The sequence below is a fragment of the Artibeus jamaicensis genome, unplaced genomic scaffold, assembly GCF_021234435.1.
Source record: "Artibeus jamaicensis isolate MK-2021 breed Jamaican fruit bat unplaced genomic scaffold, CSHL_Jam_final contig_477, whole genome shotgun sequence".
NCBI lineage: Eukaryota > Metazoa > Chordata > Mammalia > Chiroptera > Phyllostomidae > Artibeus > Artibeus jamaicensis.
The window spans coordinates 297589-311793 of record NW_026521854.1 but is presented as its reverse complement, the minus strand read 5'-3'; the positions used below and the strand labels follow the sequence as shown (position 1 = coordinate 311793).

The window sequence follows — 14205 nt, the reverse complement described above, 5'->3', positions numbered from 1 at the left end:
ATGTGGAAGTGTATTATCTGGGAGCCAGTATTGTTTGATGGTCATACTACCTGAAGCTCTGTGATTCTGGAAAAATTGCTTAACTTCTCTGTGCCTCAGTATTCTCACCACTGCAAAATGGTGGTAATAACAGCACTCCTCCATAGCTATGTGCTGAAGATTAAATACGAATATACATAAAACACCTAGGCGTCTAACACATGAGAAGTGTTCTTAAATGATTTGTATCTAGTTGTCTTCATTTTTTTCCTCCACTTACCGTCTTTTCTCATTCCTCAAGTTTCTCATTTTTAAAACCCTCTAAAATGTGTTTCTATTACTTTGTAATAAAAAATACATTAAAAATGAAAAAAAAATTTTACTCTGCTCACTGCTTTGCTTATTTTTGTATCTGTGAGTGATTAAGTGTGTTACTTTGGATTGTTCAGAGAATATTTTGCTATTGATTTATAACTTAATTTAATGTAGTTAAGAACATGTTTTGTATGAGTTAAATAAATTAAAATATGTTGAGAATTTAATGGCTCTCAATGTGGTCCAAGTGCACTTGAGAAGAATGTTTTCTGCTGTTGGTGGATGGCATATTTTGTGTCAGTAGGTCAAGTTGGTTGAAAGAATCATTCACATCTTCTAATGTCCACAGTGATTACCTGTTGCTTTTTAAATTTCAATTTATACCAATATTTAGCTGAGAAGAGTTTGAGTTGAAATTTTAGAACAAAGTTAAATAGCAGCATTCTTATTTTTTAAAAAATATTTTATTTACTTATTTTTAGAGAGAGGGAAAATGAGGGAGAAAGCAAGGGAGAGAAACATCGATGTGAGAGAGAAATATCAATTAGTTGCCTTTCACATGCTCCCAGACCAGAGACCAAACCAAACACCTAGGCATGTGCCCTGACTGGGAATCGAACTGGCGACCTTTGGCTTTGCAGGATGATGCCAAACCCACTAAACCACAAAGATCAAGGCATAGCAGCATTTTTATTTTGTTCCCCACGTCATTGTGGAGACAGTCACTACAACGCTTTCCAAAGTGAATTCCTGTAAAATACTAGTGTGGTGAGATGCTCTGTGGAAACAGTGTCTTCTAGTGTCAAATGGGTATAGAACATTTGGACAGTTAGGATACATATAAACACATAGAAGCTGTTCAACTTGGTAAATTTATTGTGTCTTAGATTTATTGGACTACAGCACTATTTTTACACTTACTATTAAAATCTCTCAGAACTATAATTATTTGAAACATATTTTAAGGAATAGCAAGTACATGGTTATTGTATTCACACAGAGATTCTTTATCATGTTAGAAAAATATTTTTAAAACTCTGTTTCCCTGCATAAAGAACAGATAACAAATTTTAGCAAATTCTATTAAGATGATTATGTGATTTTTCTTTTTTGATCTATTGAAGTGATATAAAATAAATTCATATATATTATTTTTTAACATATTTTTAACAATTTGTCAGAATTTTGTTAGAATTTTTTGATCACTACAATTGAGATGGGCCTAATTATTTTTGTATATACTGATTTTGTCAGGCTTTGGCCTTGGGGCAGTGGTATTTTCTTTAACTAGGATTATTCCCATCTTTTTTCTGCTCTGCAGAAGAGTTTGTATTGCATAAAAATTGTCTGCTGTTTGAAAGTTTGAGAAGGCTTGCCCCTAAAACTGTCAACGCCCAGACCTGTAACTGGCTTGTGAATGTGTGTGCAGTTAAGGGAATGTGATTTGTTTTATATGTAAAGGCTGGAGGAGTGTTAAGTGCTTGACATATTGAAGAGGCCTCCTTAAAATAAGAGCCCTTTGACACCAATGATAACGTGGTCTCTCTCTTTGTTACCTGACATGGGGATTTTCCTCTATTGGGGGATAAACAGGATTGACCGGCTGTGGCTTCATGTACAAGGCCATGAACCAAGGCGGCTGTATCTTCATCAGCAGCAGAAGAAATGGTGGTGGTTAAACCTTCCTAGTCAGCACCAGATAACCTAACGCTGCCACAAAGTGGGAAAACAGAGAGAGACTGATGGGACTGGGACAGCCCACCTGAGCAAAGGACCGATGTCCTGGGGACAGAGGCCCGACACAGGCCGAGCTATAAACAGCCCTGGAGACAAGCACCCAGTGATGGAGGGCAAGGTGCACAACTTATCACCCAACATCAAACTCCCCTGTTTTCCAGCAAATAAATTCCTGTTGCTTGTTTCTGAGGGTCTGCTCTGTGTGTTTAACAGCGAAACATGAACCTGCAGTCTTCACGGTGAGAGTAACTGCTGGCATCAGGGCTGTGACGTAACCTCTTAGCAGCTACCTCTAGTTCTTTCTTTCTCTTCCCCTTTTTTTTGCTATTTTTACCATTTTAAGTGCATTGTGCACATTCACATAGTTGTGTAGCCATCCCCCAGTCATCTGCAGAGCTTCCTCGCCTTCCGATACTGAACTCTGTCCTCATCAAACGTGAACTCCCACCCCTCCTCCCCACATCCCATTCTGTTTTCTGTCTCTATTCATCTCGCCATTATTAACTCACTATTTTTTGAAAAATCAATAGTTCATTTATTTTGATTTTAAATTAGTCACTTGTGGACCACTTGGAAGTGGTAAGAGATGACCTACAGATACTCTTACAAATGCTGAACCTACAGCTCCATGGAATGGACCATGTACTCAGGCAATTCTCGCTGCGCCATTCACTCCACTGACACCCGAGGTCCTTATTCCTCATCTCTTTCTTCAGCTGTGCCTGGGGAATCAAGAGATAAATACCCATTAATCTCATGTTCACTTCTCTGGGGGTGTGGGTTTGGAGAAATGAGCACCCCCAAAGTATAAAGTAAGATGCAAAACGGAATCAAACCAATATAAAGTGACTCTAAAATAGAGGGATGAAATTGACTTTTCAGGTTAGAAAATAGTCCCAGGGACCTGTTTCTAGTCAGGTGTGGAGTCTGAAAAAGGCACAGGGTAGGTAGCAGCTATGCAAACAAAACACTGAACCATAGGAGGAGCCTTGGTTCTGGGCCTCACTCCCCACATGACCTAAATTATAATTCAGAAGCATTCAGCAGGTGCTAACATGTAGGGAAACAAATGTAGCAGGTGATAAAATAGTTATATGTGTGATATATATTTTGTATATATTTAAATTCTAAAGTTGTTATGATAGAAATGAAATCAAAACATTTTAGAACCTTGAGAAATCACAGAGATCTAGTCAGTCTAATTGCCCCAGAGCATAAATAAGAAAATCTGTGACTAAGCATTGCCATGGTGCATCAGCATGAAAGGAATGATTTCAACTCTGAAGTAAAACAATGTTTTTTGGCACTTTCAACTTTACGTCAAATTAGATAACAATTACATACAGGCCATTGAATTAATACATGAAACATTTTTCCTGCATAATTCATGTCAGATTTAACAGTCTCTTCACTGGTTTTCTGTACTGAGAAAGGGCATTTTCACTGTCTTGTTCTTAAGACTAACAACAGACTCTGTAATCTTCAGCCTCCTTAGTCCCAAGGAGCTCTTCTTGATTTACTTCCAGGTTTTTCTCTGCCTCTTTAATTTGGAGAAGTGTTTCCAGGGAGGTTTTTTTTTGAGGAGCTATTTGTCCATATATTCTCTTCTGTGTCTGCTTCAGTCTTATTTTTCTTCCATTCCTCAGTTTCCTAAGACTCATGGTATAAAACTGTTAGCAGATATATTTTATAATCAAAATTCTATCTCTTTTTTAAAAATTTATTTATTTATCTTTAGAGGGGAAGGGAAGGAGAAAGGGAGAGAAACATCAATGTATGGTTGCCCTTTGCGCATCCCCTGCTGGGAACTGGCCTGCAGGGAACCAGCCTGCAACCCAGGCATGTGCCCTGACTGAGAATCGAACCGCAATTGTCTGGTTCGCAGGCCCAAGCTCAATCCACCGAGCTACACCAGCCAGGGCCCAAAATTCTATCTCTTCAAAGGTTGCCTAACTGTTTTGATGGTAAGCACATCTGTGGTCTTGCAGTATCACTCTCCTACAAATTCAGTAACTTTGCAAGGTTGTCTCACTTCAAACTGGAAAGTTTAACCCATAAGGTAACTGCTTGTGCTTTGGGGTTTGAAATAGTTGGTCTCGATACAACAGAATCAGGTGTGTCAGTTTCAGTAAGAAAAACACTTCTGGCATTTTTCATCACTGTCCAGTGCAGCTGGCCACTCTGTGTAGGGATCTTTAAGGGCTCCACCATGCCTTTCTTTCAGTTTTATTTTGTGTTAGGTTTAGGTGTACATACAGCATAGTGGCTAGACAATCATATATATTTTACACCATGTTCCCCTGGTATTTCCAGTACTCCACCCGGCACCATACATAGTCATTGCAATAATATTGACTGTATTCCCTATGCATTACTTACATCCATGTGACTATTCTGTAACTACCAGTTTATACCTCTTTCACCCAGTCCCTCAACTCCCCTTTGTCAAGTGAAGAAAATCAGGCCTCTTTGAAATTTCTAGATTTCCCTCCTTTGCCTTGGGTGCCCCCTTTCAGCTGGTTAAACCCTTGGAAGAGGTGGAGCGACAGCGGAGGGCTTAAATGGTGCTGCAGCAGGGTCAGCTCCAGGCCAGCCCCGGTCAATGGCATTTTCTCTGTCCTAGGAGGTAGTGCCTTTCTTCTTGGTGGCCTTTCAGATTGGGATGTTCTTTCTGTTGTATGTCGACTCTGTCTCTGGGCAAGAATGCTGGGTTCTGCCACTGCTGTTGTGGAGGAGAAGGCCCTGCAGGGCCCAGGCCCCGGGCTTCACGGCCAACCAGTGGGAGCATGGTCACCTCCACACCTGTGGAGATGACAAGCCACTACTGCCACACTGCAATCTCACCTTCAGTGTGTGGAATCCTCCAGTGCTTGGCCTTTTATGACTGGCTTATTGCACTTAGCGTCGTGTCTTCGAGGTTCAGTCAGGTTGCAGTGTGTGTCGGAATGGCCTTCATTGTCAAGGCCATTGTGATAACACATTGCAGGTATTGGAGCAGAGAAGCACAGAGTCAGAAGTCCCCGGAGCCAAGTCCCAGCAACGCCACACACAGATAAACTCTCAGGCATTCCTGCTGCCTGCACTCCTGGGGTACGTCCTCCCTTTGCTTTGGCTCCTTAATTTTTATTTTGGTTCTAGAGTTACTCAGTGTTTCCCAATAAGATTTCTTCCCCCCTCTAAAACGTTAACCACAATCAGTTACTTGCCATAGAAGAGCTTAACAACTTTGCCTGGAGTGTGTTTCTTCTAGGGACCGTCACCAGGACTGACCACGGGGGAGCCAGTGCCGCTGTTTCCTTGGCTGAGAGTGGGCTGCCCTCTGGGTTCACACGGGTGACTTGTCCCTGAGACAGCTCTTCAAATTCAACCTATGGCTTAACAAACTGGGGCTTTAAGTGAGTGAGGAAGAGTGTGCTGTGCTGGGAAACTCATCCTGAGATGTGAAGTCTTATTTTTCCTAAGATGAGTGAACACTAAAAATTCAGCAATAGCGTAAAAACATTCGGCTCTCTAGAGTTGTGATCTTTTAAAGACTTCTTTTTCTTTTAAATAATTTTGGGAATCAGAAAAATTGAGCAAAGGGATTTCTGAAAAGACAGAACTAGAGAAGAAAAACCCAGGACAGGAAGACACTGGACTCCTCTGGGTGACGTGGGTTCACTGCCAGGCTGAATGTGTGGGGTCCCAACAGGAGACAGCCTCCCTCCAAAACTGCTCTGTGATCGGCTTCCCGGTCTTTGACAGCATCTCCTGCAGAACTGCAGCACTGAGGTTGCTTTCAGTAGTAAGAACTAGTCTCATTTAGAAAGTTACAACCTATAGTCACAATGAGAATGGCCAGTCCCACATCCTATACTCACTTCAGCTCCACCCTCCCGCTGTCTTCCGTGCTGGCCTGCAGCTTGGGTACTGAATGAGCTGGCTTGGGCTGTCATACCAAACACTGCACACTGTGCTGCTGAAGCAACAGACATGCATTTTCTCAAAATTCAGGAGGCTGAGAGTCTGGGACCAAGGGGTTCTGGTGCCTCCGGAGGCCTCTTCCCTTGGCTTGCAGACTGCCATCTTCTCCCTGTCGTCTCACGTGGCCTTTGCTCTGTGTCCTCATCTCTTCTTACAGGACACCAGTCAGATCGGATTGAGCCCCACCCTAATGACCTCGTTCTACCTGAATGATAACTTTAAAGGTTTTGTCTCCAAGAGTCTCATTCTAAGGTCTTGAGAGTTAGAATTTCAACATGTGAGTTTGGGGGATATAATTAAGCCCACAAAGGACCCATAGCAGAGGAAGAGGCATGGCCACTTCCTTCTTTATTTCTCCTTTTCCTGCCTCCACTTCCTCTTGTGTCTATTGTTTTCAGGACCATGAAGTGGGGGATGGAGGGAAGGGAAGTTAGAGAAGAGGATCAAAAGCTATTTTCAGATTGAATTGCTCTAGTTTGCTCTTGGCTAACACTGGCTTACAATAGTGGCAGGCTTTCTCTGGGCAGGCATGCAAATTCTGGCTCTTCTGTGGGGCTCAGGTGTGGCTTCTTTAGTGACTGCGCTAGCATGAGGAATACACTGCCTGGCTGCCATCTGGCTCTCTCCCAGCCCCTTTCCTCAGGAGGGCACCCTAAATCTCTGGGTCTGCATCTCCTCATGCCAGCTGTCCCCTCCTGGGCCAGGGACCTGCAAGACAGCCTTGGTCTGGCTACCTTCTGCAGCATCAGCTGGGCCATAGGAAACTCGCTCACCCTGTGCCCTGTTACTGTCTCCAGCATCCTGCAGCTGGAGACGGCTTAGCCAGCCCTCCCACAGTGGAGGATCTAGGTGGAAAGCAGGTACCACTGGTGTCTGAAATGCATGTATTTCATACACTTAGAGGGACACGGGTCAGGTCATCCCAGGAATTCTCTCTCTGGGTGCTGGGGCAGCAGTCAGCAAGCAGATGTAAGAACGTCAGGTGCCGGGCAGGCTTTCCCTCCAGGGCTGTGGTCTCGGTCTGCATGAAGTGGAGGGAAGGAGCATCATGGGGAAGGAAGGAGATTCACGAGTACCCACTCCTGGCCAACAGCGTGGGGCTCTTGGGAACCCCCACTGTAAGGAGTTGGAGTGTAGAGCTCTGGTTCTCATAGGCGTTTGAGGGAGGAGATGAAACATCCTGGGCTTCCTGTGGACTGGCCCCCTCCTGCCCTCGTGATCACATATCTCTGTGCCTGCCTTTCTCTGCTCGTGCCCACCAGTCTCTTCACTGACCGCCCCCTGCATGCTGTGGTCAGCAGGTGGCTCTGGCTTGCTCTGATACAGCCCTGCCATTCATGGCCAGAGAGCTTGAGCCCTTTCAGGGCAAGGCGCCGACTCTTGGGACCTGCAGCCTTGCAGTGAAAGCAAGCTGTCCATGTGGCCTTCCATGCTTCCAGGAATTTAAGCATGGATGCACAGTCCAGCACTCCCAATGCTTTCAGGTTTGCTGTGCTCTGTCCCTGGGCCTCCCTGCTCTCTCTTCATGAAGACTTCCAAGAAAACAGTTTCTGCAGCTACTTCTGACTTTGCTCTCAGGTCCGTCCGTGGGACTTGGGGGGAGCAGAGGCAATGCTGTGTCCTCCTTTGTCCACAGTTCTCCCCAGGGTGCCCATTCACAGCAACGTCTAACAGTCCTCCAGGCTGTTAGAACAGGAAGACCATGACGTGTGTGTCAGAGGCTGTCTGCTGGTGCTCAGCATTGCTCTTGCCCTATGTTGTTCCTCTGTCGTGCTGGGGGTTAGAAGTTCCTAACCTCAGTCTCCCAGACTCTCCTGCCAGCTGCCTGGCAGGGAGGCCTGGGAGGAGGAGGAGGTGCTGGCGGGCAGGCAGGAGGCCTGAGACTGAGCAGCCTCTCACTGTGGCTCTGGCTCAGGAAGCAGCAGCAGTAGGGGGCCACCAGCAGTGTCACTGTAGCAACAGTAACATTGGTGGTGACCGTTCCAGGGACCACAACAGGACCCATTTCCCCAAAGGAGGCACACAAAATGGTCAGAGGCACATGAAAAAGTGCCTGATGTCATGAATTATTAGGGAAATACACATCAAAGCACAGTGAGACATCACTTCACACTCACTAGGATGTCTATGAACAAAAGGACAATGCCAGGTCTTGCTCAGGATGTGGAAAAACTGGAGCCCACTGCTGGTAGGAGTGTAAAATGGTGTGATTACTAAGCAAACAATACCCCTCAAACATAAAGGTAACATGTGACAGAGAAATTTTGCTGCTAGGTAAATTGAAAACATGTGTCCACAGAAAAATTTGTATGTAAATGAACATTATTCATTCCTAATAGTCCCAAAGTGGAAGCAACCCCATTGCTCATCAACTGATGAATGGATAAGCAAAATGTGGTATGCTCATACAATGGAATATTGTTCAGACACAGAAAGAATAAGGTTCTGATGATGTGCCACGGCATGGATGAACACAGAATATCATGCTCTGTGAAAAAGCTAGACACAATGGCCAGCTACAGTAGGGGTCCATCTGTATGAAATGTTCAGGAGAGTCAAGTTCACAGAAACAGAGAGTAGTACCCCTCCTTCTGGGATGGGGCAGGGGAGGATGGGGGTGATGTCGATGGGTACAGAGTTTTCAGGGGGTTATTAAAATATTCTGGAACCAGTGGCGATAGTTGCACAACTTTGTGAATGTACCCAAAACCCACCCAATGGATGCGCACCTCAAATGGATGAATTTTATAATATGTGAACTACAGCTCAATAAAAAATACACGAGAAAAAAGGTGAAGTATCAGGGCAGGGGCTGGGGTTTTATGAGCATGGGGGTGGCGTGAACCATTGCTGGGGCCATTTCTCTGAGGAAGGAGAAAAGGCCAGGGCCCAAAGCCTGGGACTGGCCAGTTTGGGGGAGGTGCAGGCGCCGGGCTCCATCCTGGCCTAGGAGTCATTTTTCTCTTGAAGGGTTACAGCCCCTTTTAGTCTCGACTGGTTGTTAATTTGTAAGTAAAGCTCCCTGAAGAGCAGCTGGCTTTTTATCTATTTGATTTAAGAATGCCATATGTCCCAATAGCCTTATTTGTGTCAGTTTCTGAGGAAGGGATTTTGGTCACTATGGGACTAATCAAAGCAGCGTCTTGGCTAATAAAAGGCTTCTGGAGAAGGCAACTTCAAACCAGACATCTGCCTTCTCAGCGCCTTTTAAGACCAAGGACTCACATTTATTTTGTGCTAGGCTCTGTTCTAAGCACTTTGCATGTATTTTCCCATTTAACAATCACAACTATCATAACAATCACAATAAATAAGAAAATTAAGTATTTTATAGAGTAGAAAACTGAAGAATGAAAAGTTTAAATAATTTGCCTAAGTTTATACCAGCAATTTTCAACCTTTTTCATCTTGTGGCACACATAAACTAAGTACTAAAATTCTGCAGCACATGCAGAAATATATATTTTTGGCTGAACTGACAAAAAGGGTATAATTTTGATTGCTCTACCAAAAAAGTAATAATAGTAGTTACCTATCCTTTCAGCTCCAAGTAATTTAAGAAAAAACAAACAGGTGCCTGTACAGGTGTATTTAAGGGTTTCTGGTACCAAGGATTAACCAATTAGATACAATCTTACTATGGGACATGACCAATAAGATGCATCTTGAGCTCTGGCTGGGTGGTTCACTTAGTTGGAGCATTGTCCCATACACCAAAAGGCGTGGGTTCAATCTCTGGTCAGTGCACATGTGTAGGTTGTGGACTTGATCCCAGGTTGGTGCACTTAGGCCACTGATAGCTGTTTCCTCTCACATTGATATTTCTTTCTCTCTCTCTCTCTCTCCTTTCCTCTCTTTCTAAAATTAATAAACATATCCTCAGGTGAGAATTTAAAAAGATGCAGGGATCTGCTCATGTACTGATACACTCATATAGGATTTGGGGAAAGCAGCCCAGGAGTTCCGGCCATGATAGAGACATACATAGACACGTCTCATTTCCTTACACAAGCTAAAGAAGGACAACAGCAAATTTAAAAACAAAATACAACCAGAACTTCCAGATACTCAAACTTCATGGAAGTCTGACAACCAGGGAGTTAAAGAAACATTCATCCAGACTGGTAGGATGGGTGGAGATGGGCAGCCAAGGCAGAGAGGACGCACAGCCAAGGAGGTGGCTGGTGGACCAGTTGGTCTCACATTGGTGGGCCAGTAAGCTGGGAGGAACCACTGGGAAGTGAGACAGACTGTGGAATCCAGGGTTTCAGCCTGGGAAACTAAAGACTCAAAACCTCTGGATGTAAAAATCTGTGGGAGTTGTGGCAGTGGGAGAAACTCTCAGGGTCTCAGGAGAGTCCGTGCGAGAGGCCCACAGGGTCCTAGAGCATGCACAAACCCAACCATCTACAGATCAGCATCTGAAAAGCCACAGTCTACTTGTGGGAAGTGAGGGAAGTGACAGAAAGTAGGGCTAGAGCAGAGCCAGCAAGTGGCATGGTTTCCTCTCTGACCCCCACAGGGTTGCCCCACCCTGGTGAATACCTAAGGCTCCACCTCTTACAACATAACAGGTGTGCCAAGACAAAGAAATATGGCCCAAGTGAAAGAACAGATGAAAACTGCAGAAAAAGAACTAAGTGACAAGGAGATAGTCAACCTATCAGATGCAGAGTTCAAAACACTAGTAATGAGGATGCTCACAGAATTGATTGAGCTCAGTTGCAAAATGAAGGAAGAAATGAAGGCTAACAAAGTGAAATAAAGGAAAATATATAGGGAACCAAAAGTGAAGAGAAGGAAACTGGGACTCAAATCAAGGATTTGAAACAAAATGAAGAAATAAACATCCAACCAGGACAGAATGAAGAAACAAAAATTCAAAAAAATGAGGAGAGGTTGAGAAACATCTGGGACAACTTTAAACACTCCAACATGCAAATCATAGGGGTGCCAGAAGGAAAAGAGGAAGAGCAAGGAAGGGAAAACTTATTTGAAAAAATAATCAAGGAAAACTTCCCTAATCTGATGAAGGAAATAGACTTCCAGGAAATCCAGGAAGCCTAGAGAGTTCCCCCAAGATTGGACTCAAGCAGGAACAAACCCAGACACATCATAATTAAATTACCCAGGATTAAAGATAAGGAGAGAATCTTAAAAGTAGCAAGAGAAAATGAGAGAGTTACCTACAAAGAAGTTCCCATAAGGCTATCAGCTGATTTTTCAAAAGAAAACTTACAGGCAAGAAGGGGCTGGAAAGAAGTATTCTAAGTCATGAAAGACAAGAACCTACATTCAAGATTGCTCTATCCATCAAAGCTATCATTTAGGATGAAAGGGCAGATAAAGTGCTTTCCAGATAAGGTCAAGTTAAAGGGGTTTATCATCACCAAGACCTTATTACATGAAATGTTAAAGGAACTTATCTAATAAATAGAAGATGATCAAAACCGTGAACAGTAAAATAACAACAAACTCACAACTATCAGCAACGGAACCCAAAAAACAAAAACAAAAATTAAGGAAACAACTAGAACAGGAATATAACCACGGAAATGGAGATCACATGGAGGATTATCAGTGGGGAGGAGGAGGGGAGAATGTGCGGAAAAAGGTACAGAAAATAAGAAGCATGATAGGCACAAAATGACAGGGAAAGATTAGAATAGTATAGGAGACAGAGAAGCCAAAGAACTTATATATACAAGCAACGGACACGAAGTAAGTAGCAGTGGGGGATGTTGGAGGGTGGGAGGGTGCAGGGAGGAGGGGGATAAAGGGGATAACAAAATTGGGACAAAAAAGATGCAACTCTATCATATGACCTATGTATTTATGGTTCAAGATAGGGCGTTCACACCAATGGCTATTCCTGTGCTTGGCTATTCTTGTGTTTTGTCATTTTTTAAGTTGAACAATCTATAGCAGAGGTGTCAAACTAATTTTCACTGAGGGCCACATGAACCTCGTGATTGCTTCAAAGAGCCAAAGTAATTTTAGGACTGTATAAATGTAACTACTCCTTAACTGTTAAGGAGTTGAAATTACATTCGAACCTTTGAAGGCAACCATGAGGCTTATGTGGCCCCCTGTTAAAATGAGTTTGACACACCTGATCTAAGGGAAAAGAAGTTGGTGCAAGTTTTAAAAATTATTGTGACACACTGGTTGAAAATTGCTGGTTTATACAGCTGAATAGTGGCTTTGCAAGGAGTCGAACCCAGGCTGTCCTGCATCCTAGCCATGTTGTTACTTCAATAACATTAAATAAATTTACCAATCAATTCTGGAAGATAAGACCATACGCTTGATTTTATTAAAGTTATCAAATGGGTTTAATACAACTGTTTTAGCAGTTTTGCAAACACCAAGAGGCAGCACTCCCTGTGTCCACCAGAGGGCGCATCCAGCACAATCCCCTAAGTTCACGGTTGTCAGCCTATTTGTGGTTCTAAAAGACCGGCTCTTAGCAATTACCTACTGACAGAAGTCGTCATTCTGACACCGTTGGCCACTTTTGACAGAATTCAAAGGTGTTCAAAGCACACACAAAGGAACTGCCACTCCTCCAACTGCAGGAGTTTGGCACACATGCAGCATTGTTTGTGGCTTTTCTCCAGGAGAGAGGACCCTGCAGAGAAGGGTGTGGAAGTCTGGGTCTTGGTGCTGACTCTGTGTTCTGTTAGCGGGACCCCAGAACAAGAGCCTAAGTCTGATGCCTAGTAGGCACACCCCAGGACAGAGTGAAAGGGTGCGGGTGGCCCGGCAGGGGTCTCCCTGTAGGAGGAACAACATATAGGGACATGTTTGGGGCTGAGACCCTCAGTTGCTAAATAATAAAATCACCTGTAACACCCGTGCAGGGCCTCAGGTGGGCAAGCAGTTCCTGTGACAAGCCAAAAAAGGGAGAAATTTGTTAGGGCTGCCCTGCTCTGTTGCTTGTAGTTGAGGACGTCACAGATTAACTGTTTCATTGATTTTTCCCTTGTGTGTATGTGCACAATGAAAAATATGGTACATCAATATCAGAGAAACATGAAAGCACAAATACACACACACACACACGGGAGGGTAGCTTAATAAGAACACTCTTTCTGACCATGTTTTATGGCATTGAGTATCACTTTCCACGTTTGAGTACATGTTATTCAAAGAAAATAAATATTCAGGCAGTTTGGAGAGATTTCAAACCTCAGTGCAAACTTTCAAAAGCTCTTGGGTTTGAAAAAGAGCTGAAAAGACATGCGCTCCAACCACTTTTGGATGCTTGAGTCATCCCTGTGACTAGGCCCTCCCAGGGCATGTTGGCCCATGCTTGACTGTCTTCATGGTGGCACAGTTAGAAAATGATGTCATCTACTAGTCTCAGATTTTGAATGATCCCCACTACTATTTATCAAACATTGGGTAAGATAGTTAGTTCTCTTATTTAACCTCTCAAGTGTCTCTGGGTGTGTACCAGTTACCTCGGGCTGCCCCAACAAAATATCACAGACTGGGTGGCTTGGAAACAGTAGTTCATTTTCTCACGCTTCTGGAGGCTGGAAGTCAAGGTCAAGGTCCAGCTGGTTTGGTTTCTGGTGTGAGTTCTCTTCCCAGCTTTTAGAAGCTGTCTTCTGCTGTGTCTTCATGTGGTCTTTCCTCAGTGTGTGTGCCTGGGTGGGATGGGGTGAGGGGTAGGGTGTGGGGGAGGGGGGTAGAGAGAGAGAGAGAGATGTTTCTGGTGCCTCCCCTGACAAGGACATGAATCCTATTGGATTAGGGTTTTACCTTTTGAACCTCTTTTTACCTTAATTACTTTCTAAGTGGCCCCATTTCCAAATACAGAGTCACTGAAAGTTATGACTTGAATGTATGGATTTGGGGGAGACACAAACATTCAGTCCATAACAATGGAGTAAAGATCAGTATCTTTATTTTACAGAGAAAGAATCTATAAAGATTCAATTTGCTTTCTCATGCAGTGTTGGGATTGAAACCCTCCTGACTCCAAAGCCAGTGCTCTCTCCACTGTGCCACGTCCCTTGTTCCTGGAAAAGAGAGCCAGTCCACCTTGGAGCACAGCCTGACGATCAGTCTCTGCAGCTCATCGTCCAGCCCAGGCCTCCAGAGTGGGAGACTTGACAGTGGGGGCCTCAGCCCAATCTTGTAACCGGACTTACTTTTTCCTGGATTGAAGTCAAAGCAGGGGGAGCGGTGGGCATGGGAATC

The 14205-nt window shown here is 44.0% G+C and overlaps 1 pseudogene; it reads right to left on the bottom strand.

The window, feature by feature from the left end:
* Window positions 1–3416: 3416 nt before the first annotated feature.
* LOC119065168 (28S ribosomal protein S35, mitochondrial-like) lies at window positions 3417–7999 on the bottom strand (annotated as a pseudogene).
* Window positions 8000–14205: the final 6206 nt, after the last annotated feature.